Below are 20,734 nucleotides of genomic sequence, written 5' to 3' on the forward strand. Positions count from 1 at the left end.
AAATCTCGATGTTTTCCTTCCACAGCAGACCCACCTCTGAACGATCGCCGATGCTCCTCGTTGTCATCGTCATTATCTCCTTTATTTCTGTCTTCTTTCGCCTCCGGAAGCAGTGATAAAAATGCCGGTTTCTTTCAGCGTATAGTGCCTCTTCAAGAGGATCGTGTAGCTCCTGATTGGACACATGATGCGCGTTCCCAGTCCGTCGACTCGTATGCGGTCCAACCTTATTTCGACCACACTCGCAGTGTCACCACTTTGCTCATCCTGCGGTACCGTACCCATTTCAACTGTTTCTCCCTTAGCTCCTGGATGAACAGAGGGTTGACCAAGTTCGAACTTAGCCCAGTTGCTTCTAGGTGAACTGCTGAATTACCACTCCGGAAGCTAATGAAACCTGCCAGACGATCCACTTTCAGTGGTGCTGCGTTGCGAACCTTTGACAACAGTATGATAAGAAGCCAGAGAACCAAAAATTTGTCTGAGAATCTATCAAGAATCTTGTTAAAAATTTGTAAATATCAAGGGAGAACTTGATAAACAACCCGTTTAGGATCTTTGGAAAAATAGTAATTCCCTCTATATTTTCGGTTGTGAAATCCATCAAGTACAGGGGATAGACAAAAAGATCGGGACAGACCCAATTTTCACATCTTCCTCTTTGGAACGTTACGTAATTTTTAATGGTCTCCTACATCAATAAGTTGGGGTCTCCAGATAGCCTAGTGGTTAAGGCTATGGATCGCCAACCCGGAGACGGCGGGTTCGATTCCCTTTCCGGTCGGGAAAATTTTCTCGACTCCCTGGGCATAGTGTATCATTGTCCTTGCCTCATAATATACAAATTCATGCAATGGCAGGCAAAGAAAGCCCTTCAATTAATAACTGTGGATGTGCTCAAAGAACACTAAGTTGAAGCGAGGCAGGCCAAGTCCCAGTGGGAACGTAGAACCATAAAGAAGAAGAAGAAGAAGATCAAAAAAAAATTAAAAAAATGTTGTAATCCTCACGTAGTTTGTAGGGTACATTTTCCACTGCGACCAGTTTTTTGACCAATTGTGGAGGGCCCGTGACTGTAGACATTATCTCCCAGTACGGTATAACAGTATTATGGCGTACTATTGTTGATTATGTCTTATCTTAACCTTCCAGGACGCGCGCCATCAAGCAACCGAAACTGCACCGCGCTCACGCTGTATACGAAAAGCGAGGTTTTTTGGTAGTGTTGTACTTTTTACAACAGCGCGCGCGATGAAGGGTTAATGATGTTGAACAAATAAATGTATGTATGTACGGTATAACAGATCGAATGAAATGTATAACTTTGCTAGAAGTCATCCATTCATCTGGTGGTTTTATAAAACCTTTATCGAAAAATGTGCATCTTTGTTGGAAAAGTGCTTCACAGGTACATAACAAATGTTCAGAATTCTCCTTGTCCCTTTTACAGAAACGACAAGTATTATCTTCGAGTAAAAAATCATCAGAATAAAATAAGGTTTTATGTCAGAATCAAATTTTTACCATAATTCTGGTTATCAGCCAACATTACTAGCTTACTGCAAAGCATTTTAATTTACATTACAAAATATTTTTTTAAAACAAACATTAAAATTTATTAAATTTTAGTTATTAACCTACAGTGGGGCAAGATGAGCACCCCTGACGGTAACGTAGAAAATATTTTGAAATTATTGTAATCCACTCAATAGTGCCGAACATAGGTTTCCGTAACCTCTGCAACCATTTGGTTGCGTAAATTCCTAAAAATATGCAACCTAATAATCGTTTATTGTTTTTCGGGTCATTTTGTATAAAGTATTATAAAACCGCATTTTTTTCAATAATCGAAAAAAAATGATAATTTTAGAACGTGATACCATAGCTATAAACAAGGTTCACTATATCAATCACTGTATGAGCAATTTATTGTTGAAATATTGGGATTTAAATGAAATGCTCTTCTTGCCCCGTAGGGGTGCTCGTCTTGCCCCGTAGCATGTTCGAACTGACCAAAAAACATCTTTTTTGTTTAGTCAAATAAATCATCCTTGTAGTGAATTTTGAACCCTCCCATGTTTATGGGTGATAGAAAACAAGATATAGAAAAGAACTACTGAGAGGTACTTTGAAAAATTGTGTTAACTTTCAATAAACTCAACGTGATCCTTAGGGTGCTCATCTTGCCCCGCCCTACCCTACAATGATAAACTCAAGCATAATTTTTCAATCCGACGTAACTCGAGAATGTAAACAAATCCGGGTTAACTGATTCATAAAGCAAATTAAAGAACCCACATCACTGTTTGATGATTTATTGCTTAATTTGTTTAACTAAGTATATTATTCGGAACGACGTATCTAACTATTTTGATGTTTACAACTTTACTGATAGATACACCGTTTTGATATATGAGAAAACCAAACGACGTATCTAGCCAAAATCAAAAGTAACAGATACACCAAACTGGCACCATACAAAAGCGACGTATCTGGCATGACGTATCTCTGACCAACCCGGTGTATGTGTATTTTTGTCAAAATTCATTGTGAAAATGATATGGAATGAGTAGGTTTTGTTTCTTACCTAGTGCGTGCTATATCCCTCCCTGGTGATGTTAAGCACGAAAAAACTTATGAAAAGTCTTTTTATAAAAAACTATTTTAGTGAAATGGTTGTCAACATTGACCATGAATTTACTCAGATCAGTGAAAAAGTTAGATACGTCGATTTGAAAAATTATGCTTGAACAATGCCCAGGGGCTCGAGATTTTTCCCGACCGGAACGGGAATCGAACCCTCCGTCTCCGGATTGGCGATTTCTTCAGGTATCTGTGTGGATAATTTTTAATATGGTCATACTGACACATAATTGAAGAGGCACATACAGTGAAGTGCCATCATATCAAACAATCGTAATTACCAACAACGATTTACTGAAAACAATCCGGCCACCTGAAATGAATGCCATGGGCACGAGTCTTGAAATAAAATCACAGTAGCAAACGCATCAGAGCTTCATCGTTAGGAAAATACCTTCTAAGCTCTAGCAACATATCATATGAAAACCGGTTCAAAACGCGATTGTCTTACATTCGGTGATCGTCGTCGTTCCAGCGACCAGCAAAATAACTGGTATCTTCCTGTGACACCAGGAAAGGAAACGCGTGGCTTCTCCCTTCGTTTTCCGTTTCAACTCCTCGTACCTATGTACTAGGATGCAATTAGACACGCGATCAAGTGTACACTTGATATGGCGGTTGGATGGAATCGCGCGAAGCAGTTTCAACTAAAATAACAACGTTGACAAGTCAACAACGTGCCTTAATGCGGTTTGAATGTTTCGAGAAACATGTTTATACTTGGTAAAGTGAATTCCAGAGCCAAAACCGGAGTTAAAATATGAACATTCTTGATTTGAGCTCAGTTTTCAATGCAAAATACTCAAAGACAACTTTTCATAACATTATGATGCTGCGTCCGCATGATCGTACGATTCCGAAGTTATGTACCTTCTCCCCAACTGAATCACATCCATATGTATACAATAGAAAACAAAACCGTCGAGAGAAAACTTTCTTCTCCAACAAAGCTTTTTTCTCCATTCGGTTCCGACCAAGCACGCCACAACGTTTTCTTGTCCATAAATTGCCAATGTTGCTGATGCAGCCGCATAGTTTGTATGTAGCTAGCTATATAGCTAAGCAATAAACCAAACCAAGCCAACCCAACACGGACAGACGAGACAAGTGGATGTTTACTGTTTACATTCACCGATGGCATTCGGCGCGCGGACACAACCGACGACCACCACTTATAACTGTTTCTGTTGTGTTTCCCTCGCGCTGGAGTCTGGTATGCTATGGCAAGCCAAGTGGAGTGTTTTACTTTTACTTGCTTCCACGATAAAATTTTGCTTCGGGCCTTGGCGCGAATTGCTTTATGTTGATGAGCGTGACCAACTCCTTACAGAGGCTATCATAACGAATACGATATGATAACGCTAATCAGTAGCTCTCCCGTAAGGCTACTTGTTGAAATACATACATATTTTTGATGATTGATGAAGTGACACCTTTCAAGCCACGGCCAGTGGAGTCGCGCCGTAGGTTTCCCCAAAATAGATCCCCGAAACTGGCGTCCGGCAGTCATTAGTGGGAAACAGTGGCGTAGCCAGAAATTTGCTCTGGGAGGGGTTTTCGATGTTCAATATTAGCTTTTTTCATTTGACAGTCACACTTCATAAAATTATACACTGAATTTAAGCCATAGGTTCAAAATTGTGGCGCAGCCGAAAAATTTTTTTCATCACAGAGCGATTTATACTGGAAATTTGTTCCAGAAATTTTGGCTCTGGGGGGGGTTTTAACCCTAAAACCCCCCCCGTGGCTACGCCAGTGGTGGGAAAAGTGAGTTTGAATTCACCGCGTTTCTCTCTGGCATGATAGAGCGGATGACGGCCGTTGTGGCGTGATCGCGCGCCAAGCGTGAACAAGTCCGCGGGGGTGATTGACCTTTTCTGCGAGCGTGCTCTGCTCCGACGTTGGACTTCACGGGAATCGAAGTTTGGGATGCTTAGCGAGGCTTGCAAACTTGATACTTTAATATAGTAAATCGTTAACAATGACCCCATTCTGAGCGTAGAAGCAGTGATGGATGTTACAATACACCATCGCACATCAATGGGATCGTTTCCAGGGCTGGTAGCGAGTAAATAGAGAACCAACAAACACCGTGTTCAATCTCCAGACTCCAGGCTCCTAATACATTTTAGTATTATCCAACCTATGCTGATACTTGACCATCCTGGTTTTTTTTTTTAATTATTTAATAATCATCAGTTAGGCTAATGTGAATACAGGTTATCAATGACATCGGTTGACATCAGTTTCCTCACGAAGTTGTGGCTTCGTGGTCGTGCGGCTAAGTTGGTGACCTTTAGTCGCATCGAGTTGAACCGAGTGTCAATATGATGTGTTCGTCGACTTCCTCCTCCTGTAAACGACACCATGACAATGCAGCAGTTCTCATGCATCACCACGGGTTTGGTAATATCCTGGCCGACGTCGTGCATCAGCTTCGTCAACCAGAGAAGTTCCTGGCTAGCCTCGAATAGTGCTACGTACTCCGCTTCCGTTGAAGATAAGCTGACGCATTGCTGTTTCCTTGCAGCCTAGCTGATGTCACCGTCTCCGAGCTTGAACACGAACACAGAGTTGGACTTACGGTCAACCTTATCGCCGGTCCAGTCTGCATCAACGAATCCTTGAAGCTCGCCGTTTCCACCGAGCTCTAGTATCAAATCCGCCGATGATGGTACCGTAGGGTTCTCTTCGCTTCGATCCAGTCCGCTTCAGAGGATTGATTGACCTTGCGCCCCAGGATGGACGTCGCAATCGCAATATCGGGTCTGGGTGCATACCGCAACGTGCAGCAAAGCACCAACCAGGCTTCGGTAGCGCTCGCCGTTTGGCATTGTATGAGAATTGTTGATGGCTTCGCCTTTTCAACGCCGAACCTCTCGGCAATCTGGTATTCCGATTGATTCAGAAGGAAACTGTCGAAATTCGTCCTCTCCACTTGGGTGCCTAGGTAATTGGTGATGTCCCCCAGGGCCATAAGCTTGAAATGTTTCGACAGGTAGCGGTACACCCGCTCATACTTACCGTTGTCCGGACTTGCCACGAGCATATCGTCGACGTACAGCGAAATAAACGACATCACTCCAGCAACGTTCCGGATGTAGAGACACGGATCTGTCTCGGATGGTTCGTATCCATGCCGGTTAAATTTTTTTCCGATATATTCTGGTTCCAGATGCGTCGCGCTTGCTTCAGCCCATAGAGACTACGCTTCAACAGGCATACCTCCTCCTGAGACCCGGTGTGATAATCTTTCGGTTCCTTCACAAAGATGGTCTCCGTGAGGTACCGTGCAAATATGCCGAAATGACATCAATGTGCTTGACATGCAGGGATCGACGAGCAGCAATTGACAACAGGGTGCGAAGCGTAGTGTGTTTAGCCACAGGCGCAAAAACTTCATCGTAGTCGACGCCAAACTTCTGACTATAGCACTGTGCTATTAGTCGCACCTTGAAACGGATTACTTGACCTGACTCGTCGAGCTTCTTCTTGAAGGTCTATTTGCATCCGATTGGCTTCCGATTCGCGGGCATCTCCACGATGTCCCACGTCGAGTTCTCTTGCAGGGATGCAAACTCTTCGTCCATCGCTTTCTTCCATTCTCGACATTACTAGCTGCGCATAGCTTCCTCATACGTACGGAGTTCGTATTGCTGGGTTGAGGCCAGCCGGGTAACTTCCCCATACCATACCGGTGGCACATCGATGTTCGGTCGGTTGGATCTTCGTACATCCTCGACTTCGTCTTCAACCGCAGTGATTGCAGTCCGGTTTTCATCGATGCCCACAACTCGAACGGCGTTTTGGAGACAGCACTGGACGGCAACATATTTTGGAGGTAGCACGCTGTGTTGATTGCTTCAGCCCAATACTTGTTCGGCATCACGTAAACAGACATCTTCCCATCTCGACTAACCCTCGAGTAATCGCGCTGTTGTACTTTGTACAACACGTTGAAAAAAACTCGCTTTTTGTACTCCGCTTTAGTGTGGTGCTGACGCAGGTAGCCAACCGCGCAAGTTACGGAAGGCTAACGATCGGTTCTTTCCACTTGACGACAAAACGTAGCCAGTGCTTGAGGTTTGTTTCGAGTTCACGAACAAACCGTGTATTGCTGAGGGTTATGATATTCGTGGATCCATCGGGACCAGCGCACTGAACACGACACATACCTTTGCCAGCACAATTCGTCTTGATCCCGTTTGTTAGCACGACGTCATCGGTGATAGTCTCGTCCAGAAATTCGAAGCACTCCTTGTTGGCCGCCATGTGTGAGGTTGCTCCCGGAATCAATCACCTATGAATCCGAACTGCCGCCGACCTTGGCCATGAATGTGTACCTTCGCCTTGGTCCTCCTACCTTGCTGCTTTGGTTAGCTCTTCTGATTTTCTTCATCCCGTTTCTGCGCCAGCAAACGGCAGTCCTTTTGCTTGTGTCCGGCCTTGTGGCAGTCAGTGGTGGCAAATGATCTGCTTCTTCGTACCAGCCTTTAACACCGACTGCGCTCCTCCGGAACTGCTTCGCTTGGCCACTTCGTCGATCAACTTCGTCTTCACGAGATCGAACGTCAGCTCGGCATCCGACTGACTTTCCAGAGCCGTCGTTAGGGGGTTGAAAGAGTCCGGCGAGCTTCTGAGGACCATCGCCACCTGCAGATTTGCGTGCACCACCTGGCCCGTCACCGAAAGAAGCCCTAAGAGATCTTGCATCTCCGTCATGTGCTTCTCGATGTCTTCGCTATCAGTGTAACGCATATTGCACAATTTCTTGAAGATGAAAACCTTCGACATGAGTGTGGTGCGCTCGAAGTTTCTTCGACGTAGTGGTTTCTTGAATTAGCTTCCGTTGGTTGTCGTCGACCAGAAGACCAATTGGTCTTCTGATCTCGCCAATGCTGCTACTGCGGCTTGGTTCGCTTGCGTTTCTCCTGGGCAGGTTCCGGTCATGTACTCCCAGAGATCCTTACGAATCAGCAATAGCTCGATCTTGAATTTCTAGCTTGAAAAGTTGCTTCCGTTCAGGCGGGTTACGACGTAACAAGTATGGAATTTCCAATTATTTGATGAATTCATTGAATAATTTTTTCTGGCCTCGTCGGGAATCTACGATGATATGAATCTTGGTAAGAACGCGCCCAAGGTCTTTTTATCTTTATTATATTGAGACTTTCAGCCCGAAAATGATTCGTATCCAGAGGGTTATGATTAGCAAAAACAGCTACGGAGTGTAGAGACTACTTGTTCTTACTGAGTAAACGTTCAACCTTTTTGGCTTGTATTCGGGACATTCATTCTCTTTTGACGTTTCAAGCTTTGATTGCTTCCGGTAGTGGTAACTTTAGAATCAAGTAACTCTAAATCCGTTTCACTTTCACTATCAGTTTCCACTCTGACCCTCTCATCCTCTATGTGGCTACAATTGTTCTGCAAATCATTCGAAATTGTGATCATGCTATGGTCATCGTCGCTTCCAGTGTCCTTTGTCTGTATCTTTTTATCCTGTGGTGAGTTGTTCGAATCAGCAGAATCCAGAAGTTAGCGCTTCTCTGTTTTCTTTGTGATTTCTTTCTTCCCTTTCTCTTGTCGTTTGTGCGTATATCTACTCGAAAAAGCGGTGGCTGCTGAATCGTGCGTTTTCTTATCAAGACCCGATGATTTTTTTTTTTTACAAACTTTATTTAATAGGCCTATACGCCCAAAAGCTTAACGAGGCCGAAATACTATTTACATTTTTCGTTAGGCGAATTGGTATCGCAGCCCTGTGATCCCTGTATAGCACACAACTTTTTCTTCTCCTTCCTGCGCTTTGCTGACAGCCGTCGCTTGTTTGTGTCTTAGTTAATATTATCGTCGCACCACCAAATCGAAGTCGTCGCTAGAAGCACATGCGAAGTTGCAGCTGCGAAGTAAATTTGAATCTATTTTTTCTGTTGCGCATCATTAAGCTAATTAAGAGCAACAATATGCACTAATCCAAATTGAGTTGCGACATTTCTAAGTAGGTTAAACATCAATTTTCGCACGTTCGGTCACTTTGTATTTCGACCAAAAGCATAATACCATTGGCGAAACTACGATTTTTTGCCAGGGGGTGCCCTACAAACAAATATTCATTAGTTCATCCATTCATCATTCATCACCCAATATTTCATAGCAATGCATTCGAATTCTAGGGGGTGCCTGGCACCCCCGGCACCCCCAGTAGTTTCGCCTATGGTTAATACGAAGTCTGCCAACAATGTTTCGTGAGTCTGATCTCTCATAGATCAGAGATTTCACCAAAAATACACGGGTATATACATGGTATAGAAAGGGAATGACATCCCTATCACATCAATACGAAATTCTGTAGCCAGCAAAACATCGGCTCAAGCTTCTCTCAACCTATCTCTCAAAACAGCAGCATAATTTCAATGCGGAGTAAGAAAACAAGAAGACCATTTTAGTCCCCTGGCCATGACAGTATAAATAAAGAGAGGTCTTAGCAATATTTTGTCTATGAGTTTGTCAAAAAAAAAAAAACAGAAGAAATAATTTCGCCGCAAATCTGGCTAGAAGCTAAGCTAAGAAGACTAGGAGAACTTTTTTTCATTTTACAGTATTGTTCCGATTTTATCACGCCCCTTTTCAAAAATTCTTTACAATATTTTTCAAAATCTATACGCATTATCAATATTTTTAACGATGCAAAACACGCCTTCAACATTCATCTTCAAGAAGAGGGGAAACACTTATTCTCAAATGTTACAGTAAATTAATGAAAAATAAAGGATTGATGGGCGGAGGGCGTAATAAAATCGGAACATTTCTGTATTAGTGAATTTTAACTTTATCTAGTTCTTCACACAACTAGGAAAACTATCACAATGACATTTTTTTTTTGTGAATTTTAACTTAATGCTAATTCTTCACACAAATCATCACAATGGCATCAGAAAGTTCATTAAAGATCTTGTTCAGAGCTCACAGAGAAGAGATCAATGGGGCACGTTCGGTGTAGTACTAGATTTGTGGTAATGAGCTGAATTTTAGTATGGTGAGAAGGTCAGTTCTCTGTTTCTGCAATGAAATGGTACAAAAAGCGTGGGTATTATGATTCCTTACCTAAATTGATGCATTTTGAGCAAAACTTTGGATAACTATGTTGTTTATGTCGCAATAAATAGAGAAACCAACAACATTGTTGCCCAAACTTTTGCTCAAACAGCATCAAATTAGGCAAGGAATCATAAGACCCACGCATTTTGCGCCATTTCATTGCAGAAACGGAGAATTGACCTTCTCACCATACTAAAATTCAGCTCATTACTACAAATCTAGTACTACACCGAACGTGCTCCATTATCTTGATCAAGAACAAGAACGTAAGTTTCATCATTAGCTTGAGTCCTTTTTGAATGTGGAATTTCGACAAGGACCTTCTTGAAAAATGTCCTCGCAGACATTCTGCCAGAATTCCCATAGAAATTTTGCGGGGAATTTTTCTACGAGTTATATTAACTAAACCACGCAAAATTGATAAAAATATTTCGCTTTCAGCCCTATGCATATCAACCATCGGAAGCCCATTACAAACGGGAGGGAACACACCCATCATCAACATCATCGTCACTACCGGCCGTCGATCGCGATTATGCCATCACCAATGCCATTGTCTGCCGGAATCGGTGAAGCGTACTACACTACAAAGCATATACAACGAGGCCACTCAATTTGGGGCACACTACTGGCGATACGCAAAAGTCGGCGACGGAGACGAGAGGTATAGGAACAACTGTCTGAACTGAACATATTCTAAATAGCCGATCGCCAGCCCTTGCTGTGTGTGTGTTTGCAAAGCCTGAAAGTTTGAGCCATGCAAATGCGTGGGCGGCATTTTATGACACAAAGAGATTCTTTTCCTTTCTATCTTTTGCCTAGAATCAACATTGCGGAGTTGATTTGCCTACCTGAGTGAGGAAACTTTCAACAACTACCTGCATGCGGTTCGTACAATTTATGTCATTTACCCTCATGCTTATTTACAGACGAGCATCCTCCCTTCTGTCACAAAAATGCATTCGTTGACCCCTCGGTAATTTGCCCATACACGGCTTTCGTCCGCAATCAGGTTGCCGTGGATACCTTTAGTCGGAAAATTGTTATGTTCCTCTTCTCTCTGCCACACTTGAACCGCAGGGCAATCGGAAGGTGGGAAAACATCCTGCCCTCTTCGCACCTTCATCAGAAACATATTTCACCCGAATTTGTTTCTGTAGGTAATTACAAATTAATCTGCCAATTTGCAGCTACAATTTATGTTATGAAACTATAGAAAATGCATAGTTTTGCAATGTTTAAATCCAAACCAGCATCGTCAGCAGCCTCTTCATGCTCGTATTTTCAATCTTGCCGGCCGCCATCTTTGTGCCTCACGATTTTTCTGCCACTCTTTTGCCCTGTCTGCATACCATCCTTGTTCGCCACCGGGCTTAGAACCATTTTCTGCGCTCCCGCCCGGGCAGGGAAAAACTAAAACCTGCCCTTCCTCTAGTAGGTAGGCGCAAGAGGAAAATCCATCACCCAAACCGAGAAAAATGTGCGCCCAAACTAAAAATAAATCCGCGCTTTTTCATTTTGCTGCCAAACCGGCTACGACTGTCCTCTATTTTTCTCTCAGGCGTCCAATAAGAGCAAGAGTTTCATCCTACCTTTTTCCTTTTCTGATGCGCGTATCACCGTCCGCTCGTTCCTTGATCCTTTGCTGTATCCTTCTAATCCTTTTCGGGGTTAATCCTCAATCGTTCAGCCTTCACCACCGACAGCCAACAATTTCCAGACAAATTTTCAAAAAATATTCCACACACAAAGACTTTCCACTTTTTCTTCCGGTCGGAACAACCGCAACACTCAACTTGCAATAACCGTTGGATGGAGCCTTTTTCTTGATGGGATTCTTCCACCGCCAACTTGCAACGAATTTCACTTCACAAACCGGCTGGAACTTCAACAACACACACTACACTATTCCTCTGGGCCACCAAATTTGCAGCTACTGGGACAACCGGACGGGTTTCGGCACTTTTACTAGTTAAATTTGAGTTTAAAATCCGCGGAAATTTTTTGAACAGACCGGACGACAAACACACTGCTAGATCTTAACGGAACGACGCTCGCAAAACAACTGAACGGGAAGAAAACGTTTACTGGTCAGCCGCCGATCGGCGTAGCGGGAGCCGTCCGTTAAACGTTAACTGCGAACCGGTTCAAGCGTTCGTAAGACCAGCGGCCGATTCTTGGGCCGATGAGGCGTGGAAGACGTCATCGTTTGAAGAGGTGGATTCGGGTCAACTTGGTCGAAAGTATCTCAGCGGGCTAGTATAAGGCTATCTGACGTTTGATCACCTTTCTCTGTTTCGCTCCCGACGAGGATAGGTTTGTTTTCATACGGAAACGTTTCCCTATGAAAATATTAAACAAAAAATTGCTATCCTCTGTGACTGCTTGAGAGAGAAAGGTGATGAACGCTAGATTGCCTTATAATGATTATTTCAAGGGCGCAAGTAAAATGATCAATTTTTCATCATCTACTTTCTCTTCTTCAAATTAAAATGATAAGATGCAAGTTTAATTCATATTTTTACTCTTGGTCGCAAGACTGCATCGCATCCTAGCGTTTTATGGCTAAAAAGTGCAGCCACGAGGTCCATCCTCAATGATAGCGGAAAAGCCTCGGGAAAAGCAATGGAAACGGAACCGGTTCAGACAGAAATAATAATGAAGTCATGAAGTGCTTGTTGACTCGATGTTGTTTCACTTTCATTGTAGGCTGATTAATGTACCGTCTACCCTCGTTGGTTTGACCGCATGTAATCTAAACGCTTTATAGTTTGACCCCCTCTAATCTGCACATCGTTCAAACTAAAAATGGTTCAAACGTCATTCTGCTTATGGAACGGTGTGAAACGAAACGCAGATTAAAAACAAAACACCAAATAAGGTTGCCAGTAGTGTGTTTTTCGATGCTAACAGGGTTGTTAGACGTTCAAATTAAAAATGAACCCCGTTGGTTTGCATGAGGTGTCGTTCAAACCAACGGGGGTAGACGGTAGAAGATGTTGTGCATTCTGTTGTAGGTTGCAGGAGGATTAGAAACCGTCTGGTTTGGTTAGCGAAATTAACAGAGACTGAAGAAAATTTTATTTGTTCTAATATCACTGGCAAACAGAATAAAAACTCTTAGAGGAATTTCATCAAAAACTTTTTTTTTATTCTTAATCACTTAACCTAATTTACAGCTCTATTGTCCACTAGGGCACTACGTGAGCGACTTCAATTGACAGCTGCACCTACAGTATTGTACAGCGCCTAGATATATTCTATTTTACTTTATTGAACTGGCTGCCTTTCTGCTGCTTTCACTTTTCTACTACATGGTAGAATGATGAGCACAAGGATGATGGATGGCCGTTGTTCCTTTCCAGTCCGATTGGGGGTCCGTTCTGAGTAGCAGTTCGCCGATTTCCAGGTATCCGGGTCCGTTTGAGCCATGGGGCTCAGAAGAGGGTCAGTGTCAGCCGCTCTTGGTGAAGAGCAACTGACGAAAAATTGCAAGTGCCGGGGCTGGGAATCAAACCCATGACCATCCGCATATGAAGCGAACGTGTGACCAACTACGCCACGGGCCCCGACATCAAAAACTTTTGTCCGATGTCTTTTTCATGAGCACATTGCCACCTGGGGCCTGTAGCATAATGCAAATTTTACTAATAACACAGACACAGTCTGTGCTAATAATATTAGTTATGTAGCTTGTAACTTATAATTTTCTGTTGCATAAAAATACTACAAGTACAAGTTACAAGTCCAATACTATAAGTCGGATGGACTCAAGGATGGACTAATATTATTAGTAGAATTTACAAGTGTATGTTGCATAAACAAACTACAAGTATAAAATATTAGCTATGACTTGTACTTTTGATTACAAGTCTCAAAGGTCTTGTAAAATAATTTACAAGTTAGATTTAAAGCACAGACAAACAGACGTAACACTTCGAACATTTTTCGATTCAAATCATAGTCACGGAAACATATTCGCCCAATGCTAAAAGGACTAAGTTTGGCCGACCACCAACTAGGTGGCGGTAGTGAGCAAACGTCAAACTCGAACAAAAACTATGCGAGCGCCACGGTTGGGCAGTTGGCCAACTATCAAATTTTGAAAAAGACCGTTATATCGGTGTACGATGAGAATTATCAGAGTGTTACGTCTGTTTGTCTGTGTTTAAAGTATTGCAGAAGTCATATATAGTTTTGAATATATCGATTTACCATTTTATTATTATTATTATTATTATTGTTTATTTCGTAGATTTATCCAATACATTTTTGTACATAAAGTTCTTCATCGTGATACGGAATTCCTTACATCGATTATATAAACAAGACTACATTTAGTATTTATAACGAACCAACTACAAATGAACATGGAAGGAAAATACAAACAAAAACCTTCGAAATAACTACAGAAAAACGGGATAGAAAAGGAAACTTAAAAAACTAATATCACAGTACTACAAAAACTATGCGGCCAACTCTTGTAAAAGAGGATTTATAGAGGTTGAGCAGCTTAGCAGGAATTTGGGAACTAGTCTCTGGAACCAGTCGTCGATTCGTTCAACACCAGCAAGCCTGTGCACCTCGTCGGTCGGGTGGAACGGGCTCAGGTCCAGCATCATTTTCAGTATACGGTTCTGCTTGATTTGAACTTTGTTTCGGTGACTTTGCGCGCAGTCGAACCATGCGGGGAACCCATACGCCACCGTCGGCCTAAAAACGGTTTTGTATAGGAGCACCTTGATAGCGGGATGTAGCCGAGAGCGCCTCTTAACAAGCGGGTAGAGCGATTTTGTGAGTAGGTCACATTTTCGAATGCTGTTTGTCACATGGCAACCGAAGTTCAGCTTCTGGTCCAGGGTCATACCGAGGTAACCAACGGTTGGTGTCCACGGTATGTCAACTCCGCCGCAAGAAACTTGAGCCTGCGGTAGGTATCTTGGGCTCCGCCGACGCGTGAAGAAAATGGCCTGTGACTTGGTAGGATTAGTTTTCACCTTCCATTTTCTATGGTACTCTTCAAGAGAATCCTGGGCTTGCTGTAATTTCTCAACCACAACATTGGCATCACGATGTGACACAAGAAATCCGGTATCGTCAGCAAAAAAGTAATACTTCACTCCGTCTACTTGAACAATGTCGGCAGAAAAAATATTGTACAGGACAGGGCTCAAAACAGAGCCTTGCGGTACACCAAAAGGCACGGATGTTCGCTCCGAAGTACAGCCATCAACCGATACTTGGAAAGATCTGTCCTTGAGAAAGTTCTGGATCATTTTCAAAAGGAGCATTGGAAAGTTCCCGAGGTGCATTTTGTGTAGAATAGCGTCATGCCATACCGAGTCGTATGCCTTTTCTACGTCCAGGAGGATCAGACCCGAAGAGTTACCTTGCTGAAAGTTACGCCTAACCTGTTTCACCAAACGCACGATTTGGTGACTTGTAGAGTGACCCTTTTGGAAGCCAAACTGTTCATGTGGGATGATACGAGTTGTTTCTAAGTGTTGATCGATACGTTTCAATATGATACGCTCGAACAGCTTACTTAGAGTTGGAAGTAGACTGATGGGCCTGTAATTTGATGGAACAGTGGCATCCTTTTTGGCTTTCGGAATCGCGACAACTATTGCGTGTTTCCATTCAGCGGGAAAGTAGCATAGTTTAAGGCAGGCAGAGAAGATTTTGCCGAGAACCACCAAGCCTTTTCGAGGGAGGTGCTTTAACAGCCAATTGCTAATTCCATCGTGGCCGGGTGACTTCTTGACTTTCAAACTGCGGGTTACATTCCTTATTTCCTTGGGTCGAACAAGCCACGAGTTGCCGGGAGCTGGCATTGATTGCTCGATATAGTCAATGGATCGCTTGACAGCGTCGACTGTGGGTCTGTCGTCGGGTAACTGGTTGTTATGTGCTTGGGCGAAACTTTCAGCTAACAATTTGGCTTTTTCCTGCGGGCAGGCGTACAGCTTATCACCGCTTCGTAAAGGGGGGCTGTATTTGACCGTCTTCTTCAGAGCTTTAGTAAGACGCCAAATTTTGTTGTCTCCGCGTTCCATTGACACGATTTACCATTTTGATGAACTCAAAAGATATTATTTATCTAACATGTCAACCTTAATTCCAGTTTTCGACGATTAAATTTGGCAGTATGTATTCGAAACTTATTGAAGAGAAAATTGCTTTGATGTACACTTTGTATCCAAAATTTAATTTCTGCTGAGCCTCTCAAGTTCTCCAAAGTTTCTACAATACCCATCTTTGATTGGAGGTTCTTGGTAAAGTTATGGTTATTATAATCAGGCTTGATAATCCTCCTCGAAATCAAAAGAGTTTTGCAACATGCTCTAGAGCGGTGTTTTGCTTTTGCCTCGTCGCGAGTGAGCGAACGAACCCCAAACAGAGAGGCAATAAAAACTGAGCGAGGAAGAGGGAAACGAAAAAAGAGCCGATGATTATTCCGGGTTTTTGAGTGCGATTTTCGCCTCGAGAGTCTATCTTTGTATGGGAGTGGAACTCGCGAGAGCTTTTTGAGTGTGAGTGGACGTGAGAATCACAACAAGCAATTATGAGTGTTGGACGAACTCCTCGCTGCGCGGCAAACTCGCGCTCGGTGTTGTTGAGGATTTGCGTTGTGATTTCTGAGTTTTATTTTCACTCCTCAGAAAATCGCCGAAATCGCTTCCTCATTTTCTCGCGAGGGAGTTGCTGTCAAGCCTGATTATAATAGTGACCATATATGGTCACTGCATAAGCACAGGTAAAGTTGCAGATGCGAAATAAATTTGAATCAATTGCTTGTATTGCGCATCATTAAGCTAATCAAGAGCTACAATATACATACACTAACTCGAATCGAGTTGCGACATATAAAAGTAGGTAAAAGCTAAATTTTTGCATCCCAGATCACTTGGGATTTTATTGCAGACTACATCCCAAATTGGACTACCACACTTTTTATGGTACGCCTAAAAAGTTTGATAAAAGTGCACATTTGCCTCGGATCGTCTCGACGTCTTCGGGGCACTTATTCCTCCATTTACAAGGAATAAGTGCACCGAAGACCTCAATTCGATCCGACGTATCCCTGCGCTGTAATCACACTTTGAAGGTGTGTGCACACTATTGTGTCAGTCCAATTTGGGGTGCAGTCAGCAATAACAAGAAGCATAATACATGTTGTTAAATCTTTATACATTGTTTTTCAACCATTACTATTAAATCTTTGGGACATTTTACTAAAAATCTAGGTACTTGCAGTGCCATACTTTGTAAAAAAAATATTTCGTCAGAGCGGCCGAAAATTATCCAAACAGCATATGCTTTTCTTCATCTATCGTATAAAGAATGCAAAACTTCGGAATAAATGAAGCTATTTCCGGATGTTACGCGGAAAATGCAGAATATAAACAAACATCAACTGCCATTTCAAATTAATAGTCAATTAATAGTGAACTGTCGGATGAATTTTGACAGGTAAATGAACTAAAACAACTTGTACACGCTCGTTGAAAACTACTCTCAAGTGAGTAAACTATACTCACTTTCAAACTTTTGCAAAATCTGTCAAAGGTGAGTAACATGCATTTGTCAAAGTGAGTTATTAACTACTCTGTCACGCCAGATCTATGCTTTACTCACTTTTGAGTAAAGCGTTTTATTTACGAAAAACTCACTAGCTGTTGTGATGCAGTGATTGATCGTGGCCGTATCCAAAAAAATAAAACCAGTTGCATGAGATTCTTGTGTGCCAAGCTGCAAGCCGGCGGAAAACCTAAAACCGATGCTGAAATAGATCACGTTGCAGCAGCAGTGGACCCGGAATCCTTCCGGAAACCAACAGGTGAGACTTTAAAAAAAATATTACACTGAAAGGCGGCTTGCAGTAATAACAAGCATAACAATGTTTTTAAATTTACCATGGCAAAACATGATCATCGACCCACCAACGCTTCTTGTGTGCGTTTTGTTTCTTCTCACATCAACCGGTTCGATAGTCGAGTGGTAGCGTGCGAGCCTGGTGATATCAAGGTTCTTGGTTCGAATCCGGCTGCCAACAGTAAGTTTTTTTAATTGAAAATCGAGTCCATGGTAAAATTGAAAACATAATTCTGTTGAATTGAAACGAAAATCAGTCTGCACAAATTTAGTGGCGTTGTGTATTTAAATTGACCCTCAGAATAGTAATTTTCACCGCAAGCCGCCGTTCAGTGTAATAATGACGCCATTTGCCAACATGTAAAATTGTTGTCGCCGGTTATATGCCTTACGAGGTGGCTGAGCAGCGGATCTGGAACGCCACTTCCGGGAGGTACATTTCCTTAACGCCAGTAAAACAGTTAAAAAGTCGTATGTTCGGAAAGTGGGAGCATCATTGAAACTTAAGATAAAGACTAAAGAGGAAGATTGATGGAGCACCTGAGATTTGAAAAGAACGTACGGTAACACCGCTTATTCGTTGTTGGGTAAAAGTAAGTTGTTTCTATTTTGACTTGGCATTTAATGAGTTGTAATGACCATCTTTTCTCTAATTTCAGCCCATGACTAACAACGCCAAAGATTCGGCTGATCAAGTGCGGTCCGCACATAGCTTGCATAAATCAGCCGGGGAAGTATAAATTGTTTTTATAACTTTATTATAATGTTGTGTAACATACAATAAATACTATAGAATAAATTAAAATAGGCAAGATTTATGTTCATCTCAATTTTTGTGTTTTTAATTATTTTAAAACGAATAACAATTCCAAAAGCCATCCCGAGAAATATTTATCTACTCACTTTCGCTAATTTTGCTAAAAATAAAAGTGAGTAAATACTACTCACATTCAACAAAATCAATGATTACTCTAAAGAGAGTAAATCCGCTTTACTCTCTTTTGAGCTGATGCACTTTGTAATGAAGTGAGTGGAATTCTACTCACTTTAGAGTAGTTTTCAATGAGCGTGTATTTTCATAGTCACTAATATTAGAAGTGCTAATAATATTAGTGGAAAATTGAGCCTTTATGCCTCGCGAATATGTGTAAAGCACTGATTTTTCCTACACGCTCATTGAAAACTACTCTAAAGTGAGTAGAATTCCACTCACTTCATTACAAAGTGCATCAGCTCAAAAGAGAGTAAAGCGGATTTACTCTCTTTAGAGTAACCATTGATTTTGTTGAAAGTGAGTAGTATTTACTCACTTTTATTTTTAGCAAAATTAGCGAAAGTGAGTAGATAAACATTCCTCGGGATGGCTTTTGGAATTGTTATTCATTTATCTTGCTTACTTTTTATTTATTCTATAGTATTTATTGTATGTTACACAACATTATAATAAAGTTATAAAAACACTTTAAACTTCCCTGGCTGATTTATGCAAGCTATGTGCGGATCTACCGCACTTGATCAGCCGAATCTTCGCCGTTGTTAGTCATGGGCTGAAATTAGAGAACAGATGATTATTACAACTCATTAAATGCCAAGTCAAAATAGAAACAACTTACTTTTACCCAACGAATAAGCGGTGTTACCGTACGTTCTTTTCAAACCTCAGGTGCTCCATCAATCTTCTTCTTTAGTCCTTGTCTTAAGTTTCAATGATGCTCCCACTTTCCGAATATACGAATTTTTAGCTGTTTTACTGGCGTTAAGGAAATGTACCTCCCAGAAGTGGCATTCCAGATCCGCTGCTCAGCCACCTCGTCAGACATATAACCGGCGACAACAATTTTACATTTCCAAATTTTTAGTTAAAAATAAATAAATAATAATAAATAACAATTTTACATGTTGGCAAATGGCGTCGTTATTAACATTTTTTTTAAGTCTCACCCGTCTCACCTGTTGGTTGCCGGAAGGATTCCGGGTCCACTGCTTCTGCAATGTGATCCATTTCAGCATCGATTTTAGGTGTTCCGCCGGCTTGCAGCTGGGCACACAAGAATCTCCTGCAACTTGTTTTATTTTTCGGATACGGCTACGATCAATCACTGCATCACAACAGCTAGTGAGTTTTCGTAAATAAATCGCCTTACTCAGAAGTGAGTAAAGCATAGATCTGAGGTGAGAGAGTAGTTAATAACTCACTTTGACAAATGCATGTTACTCACCTTTGACAGATTTAGCAAAAGTTTGAAAGTGAGTATAGTTTACTCACTTGAGAGTAGTTTTCAACGAGCGTGTAAGCGAGTAGAAATCTACTCACTTTTGTCAGCTTTTGCAAAAGTACAAAAGTGAGTCGAAAACGACTCCCTTTAGAGTGGTTTTCAACGAGCGTGTAGTGTTGACGTTTCTCGCGTCGTCCGTCTGTCATCCATCGTCTCCGCTCCGCAAAGAGATTGCGTGTTTTGGTTGCTCCAGCAGCAGCAGCAGCAGCAGCTTCGTCGTACGAATGTCCCCAAACGCAGTGATAATCGTTCTTTGCTAGCCGTCGCGGTTGCTACATCGAAGTTTCTCTCCATCAAGCGCACTGCGTTCCAGTCTGTGACCGTTCTGTGGTGAAGTGAAGTTAAATAATCGATTTGGTTCCATCGCGAAGAGAGGACGTAGAGCAGGGTGTCTTGAATCAGTGGTTGTGCGGAAAAACGATTGAGTGTTCCGTGTCGGTTTTCTTTCGGGTACTGTTGTGTGGGGTTTTTTGTTCCGTGCGGAAATCGCTGGAACAATAGGGTGCCAGCAGTGAAATTGACGCAGTGTGAGAAGACCGTAAGCGAAGCAGCAGGAAAATTAGTGTCTCCTCCAGCGCTGTTTAGTGGGGTTTCTGGAATCGGTGTGTGTTAGTGCGCGAATTTTCTTCCCTTCGGCAGCAAAGTGAATCGAAGTTGAAGGAAGAAATTTAGCTGAGATATTAAAGATTATTCTTACTGCGTGAAAAGAAATCCGGGTGTCGTTTAAGAATTTCTAGAAGTTCCGGTTTTTTCAAAGACTTTTCTATAAATCGAAGAAAAAGTTGAAGAAGTAATCAGCAAGAATCACAACATCAGTTGCTGCCATCATCCATTCCCCC

The 20,734-nt window shown here is 42.1% G+C and overlaps 1 long non-coding RNA gene across 1 annotated transcript; it reads right to left on the reverse strand.

Moving 5' to 3' along the window:
• Nucleotides 1-18,792: 18,792 nt before the first annotated feature.
• Nucleotides 18,793-19,910, reverse strand: LOC134284600 (uncharacterized). Its single transcript, XR_009995835.1, has 3 exons — nt 19,839-19,910; nt 19,233-19,732; nt 18,793-19,166 (listed from the first exon to the last, which is right to left on the reverse strand). It is a non-coding gene; the product is annotated as an uncharacterized LOC134284600 (long non-coding RNA).
• Between the last annotated feature and the right edge of the window lie 824 nt (nt 19,911-20,734).

This window comes from Aedes albopictus, unplaced genomic scaffold, assembly GCF_035046485.1.
Source record: "Aedes albopictus strain Foshan unplaced genomic scaffold, AalbF5 HiC_scaffold_310, whole genome shotgun sequence".
Classification (NCBI taxonomy): domain Eukaryota; kingdom Metazoa; phylum Arthropoda; class Insecta; order Diptera; family Culicidae; genus Aedes; species Aedes albopictus.